Genomic DNA, 12,192 nt, shown 5'->3' with positions numbered 1-12,192 from the left:
CTCCTTTTTTATCCAAAGTCTGCTTGCCATGGTCCATAATGTTTGAACGAAACAACAACAGCGTGCAGATAGACATTGCGAGCGGCAGTACCACCAGCGGCTCGCTCGCCGCTCATCACAACTTGTGGCGCACAACCATATAAAAAGGCTAAATAAATAAATAAAGCGGAGATGCGGCCGCCTTTTGGCGGATTGGCCACCCGCAACCGGCAGCACAGCCAGCGGCTCGCTCGGCACTATCACAACCATATAAAAAGGCTAAATAAATAAATAAAGCGGAGTGTCTGCAACAATAGGCCGTCGCAAATCAACAGACTAAGTATATGAACTGACAAAATGTAAAAATGTGTACCTTGAATGCAATGTAAGTCGCTTTGGATAAAAGCGTCTGCCAAATGCATAAATGTAAATGTAAATGTAAATATGAATAAAATAATAATAAATTAAGCGGAGCTGCAGGCGGCCACAAAAAAACAAGGAAAAAAGCAAACAAACAATCACCACGGCCTATCTCTGAAAAATAATAGCCCTATGAACTAAATAATAATAATGTTTTTTTATTTCTATTTTTCCTGTGAAGGAAATGTATGTAATCTCTCTATTTATAAGGTATTTTGAATGTTTTTAGTCAGTGGAATTTCTCGCGATCATTGACCTGATGAGATGATAGATAATGACAAGTGAATGATGGGTAATTAGAGCATATCAACAACACGGAGTGAAAGAAAATGGATCGAGGAATAAGAAAACGGCGAGTAGAAAAGGGTGGAGCAGAAAAAAAAGAGAGAGAAGAAGCGTAAGGCTTTATGGGCTGAAAGTGGGAAAAGCGCCAATATTGTGGAGTTATTTGCTAAAAAGCCTGTGCCCAGCAATGAGCCCGGTGGGACTCCTAGCTGCTCTGCAGCTGTTGCCGCTAGCAGCATGAGTGAAGGTGACATGGTGCCAGACGAGAGTGCCCAGCTAGCAGGGAACGTTCTCAGAACTTTCGCTAACATTCCCTACAAGTTTGGTTAATGTTCTAAAGAAAACATTTGAATGTAATGTTTACCGAACATTTTAAGGATGTTTTCTCATTTAAAAAAATGTTCCTATAACGTTATATGAAAACTAAGATATAACATTTTAACTGCAACATTCAAAGTTTTGGGAATGTTTCTGAAATAACAATTTGTACTATGATCTCAAAATATCATTGTCCCTATGTTTCATTATAACGAAAGAAGAACGTTCTCTCTGTCACGTTAGGAAAACGTTTTGAGGATATCATTGAGAGATGAGATGTTGAATGTTCTTTATAAAACGTTATTTTAATGTGACGAGTTAACAAAATTATAACATTTTATTTGCAACATTTTGAGCATATTTTGGGAATGTTGTTAAAGTTAAAGTTTGTACAATGATCTCAAAATAACATTGTCCCAATGTTTCATAAAAACAAAAGAGGAACATTCTCTCTGTCACATTAGGAAAATGTTTTGAGGATATCATTGAGAGATGAGATGTTGAATGTTCTTTATAAAACGTTCTTCTAATGTGACGAGTTAACACTATTAGAACATTTTACTTGCAACATTTTGAGCATATTTTGGGAATGTTGTTAAAGTTAAAGTTTGTACAATGATCTCAATATAACATTGTCCCAATGTTTCATGATAACAAAAGAAGAACATTCTACTTGCAACATTTTGAGGATATTTTGGGAATGTTGTTAAAGTTAAAGTTTGTACAATGATCTCAATATAACATTGTCCCAATGTTTCATAAAAACAAAAGAGGAACATTCTCTCTGTCACATTAGGAAAATGTTTTGAGGATATCATTGAGAGATGAGAGGTTGAATGTTCTTTATAAAACGTTATTTTAATGTGACGAGTTAACACTATTAGAACATTTTACTTGCAACATTTTGAGCATATTTTGGGAATGTTGTTAATGTTAAAGTTTGTACAATGATCTCAAAATAACGTTGTCTTAATGTTTTGTCATAACAAAAGAAGAACGTTCTCTCTGTCACGTTAGGAAAATGTTTTGAGGATATCATTGAGAGATGAGATGTTGAATGTTCTTCATAAAACGTTCTTCTAATGTGACGAGTTAACACAATTAGAACATTTTACTTGCAACATTTTGAGCATATTTTGGGAATGTTGTTAAAGTTAAAGTTTGGACAATGATCTTAAAATAACATTGTCCCAATGTTTCATGATAACAAAAGAAGAGCATTCTACTTGCAACATTTTGAGCATATTTTGGGAATGTTATTAAAGTTAAAGTTTGTACAATGATCTCAATATAACATTGTCCCAATGTTTCATAAAACCAAAAGAAGAACATTCTCTCTGTCACATTAGGAAAATGTTTTGAGGATATCATTGAGAGATGAGATGTTTATTGTTCTTTATAAAACGTTCTTTTAATGTGACGAGTTAACACTATTAGAACATTTTATTTGCAACATTTTGAGCATATTTTGGGAATGTTGTTTAAGTTAAAGTTTGTACAATGATCTCAAAATAACGTTGTCTTAATGTTTCATGATAACAAAAGAAGAACGTTCTCTCTGTCACATTTGTAGAATGTTTTGAGGATATCATTGAGAGATGAGTCGTTTATTGTTCTTTATAAAATGTTCTTCTAATGTGACGAGTTAACACAATTAGAACATTTTACTTGCAACATTTTGAGCATATTTTGGGAATGTTGCTAAAGTTAAAGTTTGTACAATGATCTCAATATAACATTGTCCCAATGTTTCATGATAACAAAAGAAGAACATTCTACTAGCAACATTTTGAGGATATTTTGGGAATGTTGTTAAAGTTAAAGTTTGTACAATGATCTCAATATAACATTGTCCCAATGTTTTGTCATAACAAAAGAAGAACATTCTCTCTGTCACATTAGGAAAATGTTTTGAGGATATCATTGAGAGATGAGATGTTGAATGTTCTTTATAAAACGTTCTTGTAATGTTATGTGTTAACACAATTAGAACATTTTAATTGCAACATTTTGAGGATGTTTTGAGGATGTTGTTGAGATAACAGATTATATAATGTTCTCAGTAAAACATTGGCACAATGTTCCATAATAACAGAGGAGGAAGATTATCAAATCAACGTTCGTAAAATGTTTTGAGTATATCACTGAGACCTGAGATGATGAGTGTTTTTTAAAAAAATTCTTGTAATGTGACGTGTTAACAAAACTAGAACATTTTAAATGTAACATTTAGCAATCAAACTACACAATTATTGTTAAATTGAGCTTGCTGGTCAGACAGCAGACCAACAGGGTTCACGATGGAACATATGGTGCGTTTAAGTCCTCCTGGGAAGTTTGTATTCATGAGGTTTTACAATTTTGTTTAATGTTTTAAATTAATGAAGCCACTGTAAACTTTATCATCACATATTATACTGTTACATATTAATGCTATCATATTTTGTGCAGGCATTAGCTTACTTCATTGTCACTGCTAAATACCTAAGTATAGTGGTATCCCACAATGTTTCCCACTGACACACCCCTAACTCTTCAAGATCAGGGTTAAAGAAAATCCTGAGCTTCCTACTCATATTCTCATCATTGTGGTGGCGTTCAACTTGTAAATACGATCTTTATGACATGGCTTGAATGCACCAATAGCTCTAGCTTAATTAGGGACAATCCATACAAACACTCTTTGCTAAAATACATTACAGACTGTCACAGTAAGAAGTTATTCGTCCTGTATCAACGCTAAAGGCCTAACCACTGCAGTCAACACCTTGGAGTATCCATGCTGTTAAATAAAAGTCTGTAGACAAGGGTTAGGGTTAGGGTTAACCTTAACCCTTAATTTCTAACCCAGACCCGGTTTCACAGAGTTTAGATTAAGCCAGGATTAGGCCTTAGTGCATTTAATTAGCTTTTAAAAATGTGCCTTAGAAAAAAGAAAAAGAAACATTACTGGTGTGCATCTTGAGACAAAATAATGGCACCGACATATTTTAAGATATGTCAGTGCAAGTTGCTTTCAGGTAAAACAGCTCAAACGTGCATTTTAGTCTGGGACTACAGGCTTAAACCTTGCCTGTGAAACCCGGGGAATATGTTGCAACTTGTATAGAATTATGCCAATGTTACCAAAGTGTTGTGTTGGACAGAGGATTTACCCTAAACCAACAGGTTGTGTAACTGTGCCACACAGGGTGAAAAGCAAGTTGACATTATTAGGCATAAGAGTGTTTCTAAAGGAAAGGTCAATATTTTGTTAAAGTGCAAAAGGATCATTATGGGTCACATGAATGTAACTCTAATGTTACCATGATACCAATCCATTAGTTTTTCATGTAGGTAGGTATACAGAATTGTATATGAATAGCCTACATATGCAATGTTTGCTCTGTTTAATATATAATATGTTTGCTCTTTTAAATTGCTGTTTGGCAGAGCAGTGGTAAATATATGTTGTTATACATGGTATATATTATTTGTGTAATTTATTATTATTATTTATATGTTATTGTAAGTTTATTTTTTTTTTATCATGCACTGCAATGAAGACACCATTTAACCAATTGATTAAATATAACAGCCAGCTTACAAATACAACTAAATAAATAGCCGTGCACATTTTTTTCATATTCTTTCTTTTGAAACATGTAATCTTTTCCTGTAATTGCAATGTTACCACATTATTGGCTGTCTCTTCGAGTTGTTTTGAGCATGATTGGCTATTCAGACTGTCATCCAGGAATCTGGCCAATGGCAGCTATGCGCGCCTTTTACTGGTCAAGTTTGAAGTTTGAATATTCGTCTGTTAGAGTGAGAGTGTGTGTGTGTGCGCGCTGCTGCTACTCGGGAGGATCTTCAGTACTAGCCTCCTTCGGTTCTGTGGCTTTTACATTGTTTAAAACATGGATTATTTTGCATCGTACTGTTACATTTTTATTTTGAGTGAGTTGCGGGATGTAAATGGACAACGAATTTTAACAACGTAGCCTACGTGTAACGGACATATTGCAATCTGCGGAAGGTAAATAACTTTATTTTATATAAAAATACATTCTGCTACATCAAAATATAGTGTGTTAAATTGAGAAGCTAATTTTAAATGCGACTAGAGCAATATCGATATTATGTCAATGTTTCAGGCTGCATGTGTAACGTTAGGCTAAATATTGTCAGCTAAGTTAGTTTTTGATAAAAATAAATAAAAATAAACCTCAGCATAGTCTGAGCTTTACAATGAGTGAACTGAGAACATTGTGTCTTTATACAGAGAGGAACTCGAACCACACTATGAAAACTAGGCTTTTGAATGATCGCGGGATATCGGCCTAACGTTACCGTCAAAATGATGAGTCATCATCATAATATGTTTTTGAGCTGGTGAGTAAAAATTTGCAAGCTTTTTATGTCTCTTTTAGTAAGTAAATACAAATAGCTAATAATATTGCTGTATGTGTGTGTTTCCCATTATCCAGGAATTTTGGGAATAAATTATCCAGCCACATGATCTTCAGTTGCGGTGAGTATTGTCATAGTAAAATACACGTGAAATAGAGGCAGAACATGTAAACTCTGCTCAAAGGCACACTGGTCCAAACCCTCCAGTCAAAATTGTACCTGTCTTCTTGATATGAGTTTTTATGGGCCTAGCTGACCCAAACATAAATGTCCTTTCAAAATGAAATTATTTTCAAACCTGTATGACTGTTCCCATTTTATGGAAACAAATGTTCCCAATGTTTCATGATAACAAAAGAACATTCTACTTGCAACATTTTGAGCATATTTTGGGAATGTTGCTAAAGTTAAAGTTGTACAATGATCTCAATATAACATTGTCCCAATGTTTCATGATAACAAAAGAAGAACATTCTCTCTGTCACATTAGGGAAATGTTTTGAGGATATCATTGAGAGATAAGATGTTGAATGTTCTTCATAAAACGTTCTTCTAATGTGACAAGTTAACACAATTAGAACATTTTACTTGCAACATTTTGAAAAAATAAAATAAAATAAACCTCAGCATAGGAGCTTTACAATGAGTGAACTGAGAACATTGTGTCTTTATACATAACATAAATGTCCTTTCAAAATGAAATTATTTTCAAACCTGTATGACTTACTTCTCTGAAACACAAGAATGTTGGGAATTAAACAACATTGGAACCCATTTTATGAAAAAAAAAAAAAAAAAAAACAGTGAAGTCATTTCTCAAGATATCTTAATTAAGGTTATACAAAATAAATTCATACAGTTTTGGAACAACATGGAGTACCGGTAAATAACGATAGAGAGTCTATTTTTTGGATGAGCTGTTCTTTTTAGGACATGTTCCCAGGGTCCTTTGCTAAATTAACCATGGTTTTTATTATAGTAAAGTGTAGAAACAATATTTTTATGGTGGATTGATTACAATAATTTATTACCATTTAGTTAGTGTTGCAAAACCATGGTTAATGTTAGTAAGGGTTCTCCAGATTTATATAGCCTAACACTTAAGGAAAACATAAAAAATGGTCCTATGTCACGGTCACCCAGATCAATAGTCTGTTAACACACATTAACACACTTTTTACATTTTCTTAAGATCAAGCATTGGACCAATGTTTACGGAGCAGAACAGGCACCAACAGAGAAACAAGTCCATCACTAGTAAGTATCCACTGCATTTTATAAAACCGTAGTCAATTTTAAACGCACAATGCACTCCAAAATAAAAATGATCTATTTTTTTCTCCCTCGTGCCAGATTTATATCTGTCCCAGATTTATATCTGACTTTCTTTCCACAGAGATTTTTAGAAAAATTATCATTAAAGAGAATAATATAAATAGAAATGTGGGAGGAGCTTGAATTTATTGCCTAGCCCTGTTTGTTTGAACCGCGAGAGCCATCAAAGCTTATGCTACTCCTATGTCATGCACCGACAAGAGCCTTTTATAGTCAACACGTCGGACGCAAGCAACTTGCAGTTTTGCCCCCACCAACAACGCATAGTATTGCATACAACGGTGCGTCGCGTATCAAAAACTGGGACGACACATTTTTCTACTCATAGACACATATGGCGGCCGAAGTGTAGTGATGCGTAGCCTTGCAGGCGCATATGCGTATCGATGCGTTGACTAACTCTTTGGGCGTAATTTGACTTGCATATGGCTGTCTGCTGGAAGCTAGTTATTTAAGTCGATAAAATTATAAATATGGTAGGGCTGGGGGAATTAACACGTTAATCTTCGCGATTAATTTGAGATGCTTAACAAGTTTATAAAAAAATGCAATTAACGCAGCACTTTTTTTGCCTCATTTTAATGACTTCCTGTTGCGGAAAAGGCTGCAAAATATGCCGTCCCGCCCCTCCGTGTTTGGCGATCAGGTTTTATTCTCGCGCAGCTTTCATGACCGGGTCTTTTCCGCTCCGCGCTCTCCATTCCGTGTGTGTGTGTCGGCGCATTGACACACACACACAACACTGAGCAAACATTGAGCTCTTTGCTCAATGTTCTGCTCCGTGTTTGCGCTGCGCGTTCTGCTCTGTCGTTAACGGCCCAAACGCTCCAATCATGTACCGATCACGCACTGGAAAAGCAAAGTCAAATAACGTGAATTTTCTCAGTAGTAGACTTCTGTGAAATAGCCCTACTGAGCTGGTATAGTCATGCTGACAACAATGGTAAAATTACCTGCTCTGATCACATGCTCTTGTAATAATAGCTTTGTAGGACTATGTTTTATTTTGATAATTAGAAAAAAAAAATTATAATAATAAATTGTTACATTTATTATGTTGATTGATTATTGAAAATAATAATATATTGATATATTGATGTTTAATATTATTTTAATACAGGGCTATTTTCTGTTCCTTTTTTTCCTTTTTGTTGTTTAATTAGGTTATTCTAAGTTTAAATATTGATGATTACAAGCTTGGGGGAAATGCAATTAATTGCATTTAATTACAGCAAATTGTGTAAATAATCAGTTACTTTTTTTAATCGATTCCCAGCCCTAAAATATAAAATATGGATATGTTTCTTACACAAACGCATCACTTCGCTTCACCTTTCGCCTTTATTAACCTGCCAGAGCCGTGTGGAGTACTTTTATCATGGATGGATGCATTTTTATGGACTTGTCAAAAAAATCCCACAGGGAGCTACAGAATAAGAAATCTTTGAAGTCCACTTTTTTACTGTCTGTTTCCATCAGTAAAATTACAGTTGTTTTTTTTCTCTCAGAATTGTGAGGCAAGAACACACAATTGCAAGAAAATATCAGAATTGTGAGCTGTCTTTTTTACTCCCCTCAGAATTCACCCTTCGAGGGAGTTTGATTGACAGGTATTTTTTACATTTTTATTTTACCAAAAATATTTTTTTCTAAAAAAATGACACAAATTAAACGTTGAGACTTTGTTTCAACTTTCATATCAAAAGTAACCTGCTCTGTCTTGTCTCTGCGTTTAAACGTTTCAGCGTTTTTTCTGTGATCCGCAATGTATTTTTCATTGCGTGACAACATGATGTGTGGCGTGAGAGCGCCATGGCTTGTTGGACATAGCAACAGTAACTAAAGGGGGCGGGTCTTTGCAAATTGCATTAACCATGGCTGCCTGTTAATTATCACTGGACTACTTCGCTCTCGCATCTCCCAAAAGTAATTTTTTTTTTGTTTTCTTGATTCCATTTGAATGGTTTAATTAAATTGCTATAACCAATTATTTAAAATGTAATGATTTAAGCAAAACGTTCTTCAAAGGTTAAACCAAACTTTTATTTGACGGATTGCCGTGTAGACCTTTGAGTTTCTCTGTGTTTTATGATATGATGATAGTTTTTCTCAAATGAAGCTAAAATGCTGCTGAAGTGACTCTCAGAGCAGCTGTATTGATGAAGTGCATTAATGTTCTCATATAGAAACGACAGCAAAAAAAAATAAGCCAGAATTGCTTTTTTTTCTCAGGTTTTACTAATTTATCCTGTGATTCTGACTTTCAAACGGCCAATTGCGAGTTTATATCTCGCACTTCTGAGAAAAAAAAGTTTGAATTGTGATTCGCAATTACCTTTTTTAAAAATTGTATTCCATGGCGGAAACAAGCTTTCATATGCACAGACAGTAGCTCACATTTAACATGCAGATTGTGCGCACACAGAAACCTACTGGAGCACAAAAAGTTAGTGTCAACACTGTCCTGTGATTTCTCAATAAGAAACAGAAGTTATAGCATATTTTTCTTTCTGCTTTTGAAGTAACTAAAACTTACAGCTTAGCTAATAGCAAAGAGACGATTCACAGGTATGATTAAATCACACTAGAAATTGTTCTATCTCAAATGCAGTACTAGTTTATCTGTATCTGATTTAAAACAAGCAGAAATCTGTAAGAAATGTAACAATCCATAGACAATATAACTGATGAAAATGAGCTGTTACATCAGAGCAAAAGCATCGTGGGCAGTGCTGTGACATGCTGCAGCTGTGCTCAAGGCTACCTGAGTTCGAGGTTCACACTTCTCAAGCCAAGTTTGTAGTTTGTTAAAATAATTTAGCCTCTAGTTGTGTTATTAAAGGGATACTCCACTTTTTTTGGAAATAGGCTCATTTTATAACTCCCCCAGAGTTAAACAGTTGAGTTTTACCGTTTTCGAATCCATTCAGCCGAGTTTCTGATATTTGGAAGAATATCAGTAACCAGACAGTTTCTGGTCTCATTGACTTCCATAGTAGGAAAAAATATATACTATGGAAGTCAATGAGACCAGAAACTGTCTGGTAACTGACATTCTTCTAAATATCAGAAACTCGGCTGAATGGATTCGAAAACGGTAAAACTCAACTGTTTAACTCTGGGGGAGTTATAAAATGAGCCTATTTCCAAAAAAAGTGGAGTATCCCTTTAACATGTATAATGGATTAAGTATATGTTTTAAATTACAGAAACAAAATAGATACTCATAAGGTATCATATTTATACTTTTAAATAAACTAATCTAATTAATTTCTGATTAATAATTAGGCTGGCTAATTTTGAAAGTTTTCAAAGTCAATATTGCTTGTGATCTTAATATGTAATATGTATTTGTATTATTTTTGTTTACACTGTTGCATGATCTTCTTTTATAGGCTATGAGGAAAAACTCTACCATGCACACAGAGAATGGAGCTCAATTCTGCTAACTGGGATAGCAGCTGAAAAAGAAGAAGAGAAGAACAGTAGAACACCTATTAATGCAGATGACTTTATTCTTTTTCTGCAAGAACAAAGACAACCAAATACTGATGATGAGCGTTCTGAGCAAACAGCAGTCAAGACGTGTGATTGCACATTGGACTTTACTGAGTTCTTCATTTAATGTTGGGCATCTACTGTACGCAGAACTTCTAATAATTTATGTGAATGCCATTCATAAACCTGTTCGATTTTTGTTTTATTTTAGAGATTAATAAAATTGTATGTTTTAACAATGTTATAGCTAAGCATTTTTTATGTTTAAGAGAACATTTTGGGAACAAAAATAAAACTTCCCACTAAAAAATTTATAAGAATGTTAAGTAGTATTTTTAAGAGTATTTTTAGAGAATGTTATCCTAACTTTTAGAAGAATGTTCTAAGAATAAAAATAAAACTTCCTGCTAAAAACTTTATAAGAATAAAGGGATAATGTTCTAAAAATGTTATGATTAAACATTTATAGAAGGTCATCATCACAAAACATTTTTAGAGTGTTCTTAGAGAATGTTATCCTACCTTTTAGGAGAAATAATGTTCTAACAATATTATTATTAAACATTTTTATAATGTTGTAAAAAAAAATGTTATCTGAACTTTTAAAAGAACATTCTGGGAACAAAAATAAAAACACCCCCTGAAAACTTTCTAAGAACGTTAGAGAATAATGTTGTAAGAATGGTACACCTAAACATTTTAATAATGTTTTTAAATAATGTTATCCGAACATTTAAAAGAACATTCTGGGAACAAAAATAAAACTATCCGCTTACAACATTATAAGAACGTTAGAGAATAATGTTATAAGAATGTTATTACTAAACATTTTAATAATGTTTTTAGAAAATGTTCTCTAAACATTTAAAAAAACATTCTGGGAACAAAAATAAAACTACCCGCTGAAAACGTTCTATGAACATTAGAGAATAATGTTATAAGAACGTTATTACTAAACATTTTAATAATGTTTTTAAAAAAATGTTATCCGAACATTTAAAAAAACATTCTGGGAACACAAATAAAACTAGCCGCTGAAAACGTTCTGAGAAAATTAGAGAATAATGTTAAAAGAATGTTACTACTAAACATTTTAATAATGTTTTTAAAGAATGTTCTCCAAACTTTTAAAAGAACATTCTGGGAACAAAACTAAAACTAGCCGCTGAAAACTTTCTAAGAACGTTAGAGAATAATGTTAAAAGAATGTTACTACTAAACATTTTAATAATGTTTTTAAAGAATGTTCTCCAAACTTTTAAAAGAACATTCTGAGAACAAAACTAAAACTAGCCGCTGAAAACATTTATAGAACAATACATGCTAATGTTCTTAGAACATTTTTAGAACAAAAAATTTCTAGCTGGGTGGGAGCCGGTCTGAAGAGGAAAAGAAAGAGGAGCAATTAGTGGAGGAAGAACAGTCACCAGCAAACACTGTAGGCCAAGAAATGGATGCTGCAGTTACACCTGCACCTGCTATTGCAAGTACAAGCAGAGCAACAGCTGCTCCAGTGACAGAGGTGATCCAGGAGGATGAATATAATAATTTTGAACGCCCAAAATTCACCACACTTGATTTTTTTTTCAAGTTTCATCCAAAACAGCCTTCTGATGCACAGGAATCTGTCAAGAAATGCTACAGCCATAAAGATGGATCCCAAAGAAAATGGGTGAGTTATGATGCTGAAAACCCCTCATTATTTTGTGCAGTTTGTATGGCATTTTCTAAAAAGACAGACACAAATGCCTTTATTCAAGGATGTAAGGATTGGAGACACATACATCAGAGGCTCAACAGTCATGAAAACACACATATTCATCTAGAATGTGTGAATGCTTACCTTTCATGGTTAAATAAGGCAGACATTCCTAACCTGCTGGATTCAAATATGATGTCAGCTCACCGAGAACAGGTGCGCAAGAGGCGACAAGTCCTAGAGCGTGTCATTGATGTGGTAAAACT

General features: G+C 33.9%; 1 long non-coding RNA gene across 3 annotated transcripts; it reads left to right on the top strand.

Annotated features, from left to right (window-relative positions):
• The first annotated feature begins 3,152 nt into the window (after window positions 1-3,152).
• Window positions 3,153-10,521, top strand: LOC309507950. 3 transcript variants are annotated; one of them, XR_014209307.1, is made up of 6 exons: window positions 3,153-5,020; window positions 5,267-5,376; window positions 5,472-5,515; window positions 6,587-6,651; window positions 8,238-8,339; window positions 10,125-10,521. It is a non-coding gene; the product is annotated as an uncharacterized lncRNA (long non-coding RNA). The 3 variants fall into 3 exon arrangements; XR_014209309.1 differs by lacking the exon at window positions 10,125-10,521 and adding an exon at window positions 8,475-9,363; XR_014209308.1 differs by lacking the exon at window positions 8,238-8,339 and having other exon boundaries at window positions 10,125-10,520.
• The last annotated feature ends 1,671 nt before the right edge of the window (window positions 10,522-12,192 follow it).

Source organism: Leuciscus leuciscus, assembly GCF_965113295.1.
Source record: "Leuciscus leuciscus genome assembly, chromosome: 10".
NCBI lineage: Eukaryota > Metazoa > Chordata > Actinopteri > Cypriniformes > Leuciscidae > Leuciscus > Leuciscus leuciscus.
The sequence above is the reverse complement of the archived record's forward strand: the minus strand, read 5'-3'. Positions and strand labels throughout refer to the sequence as shown.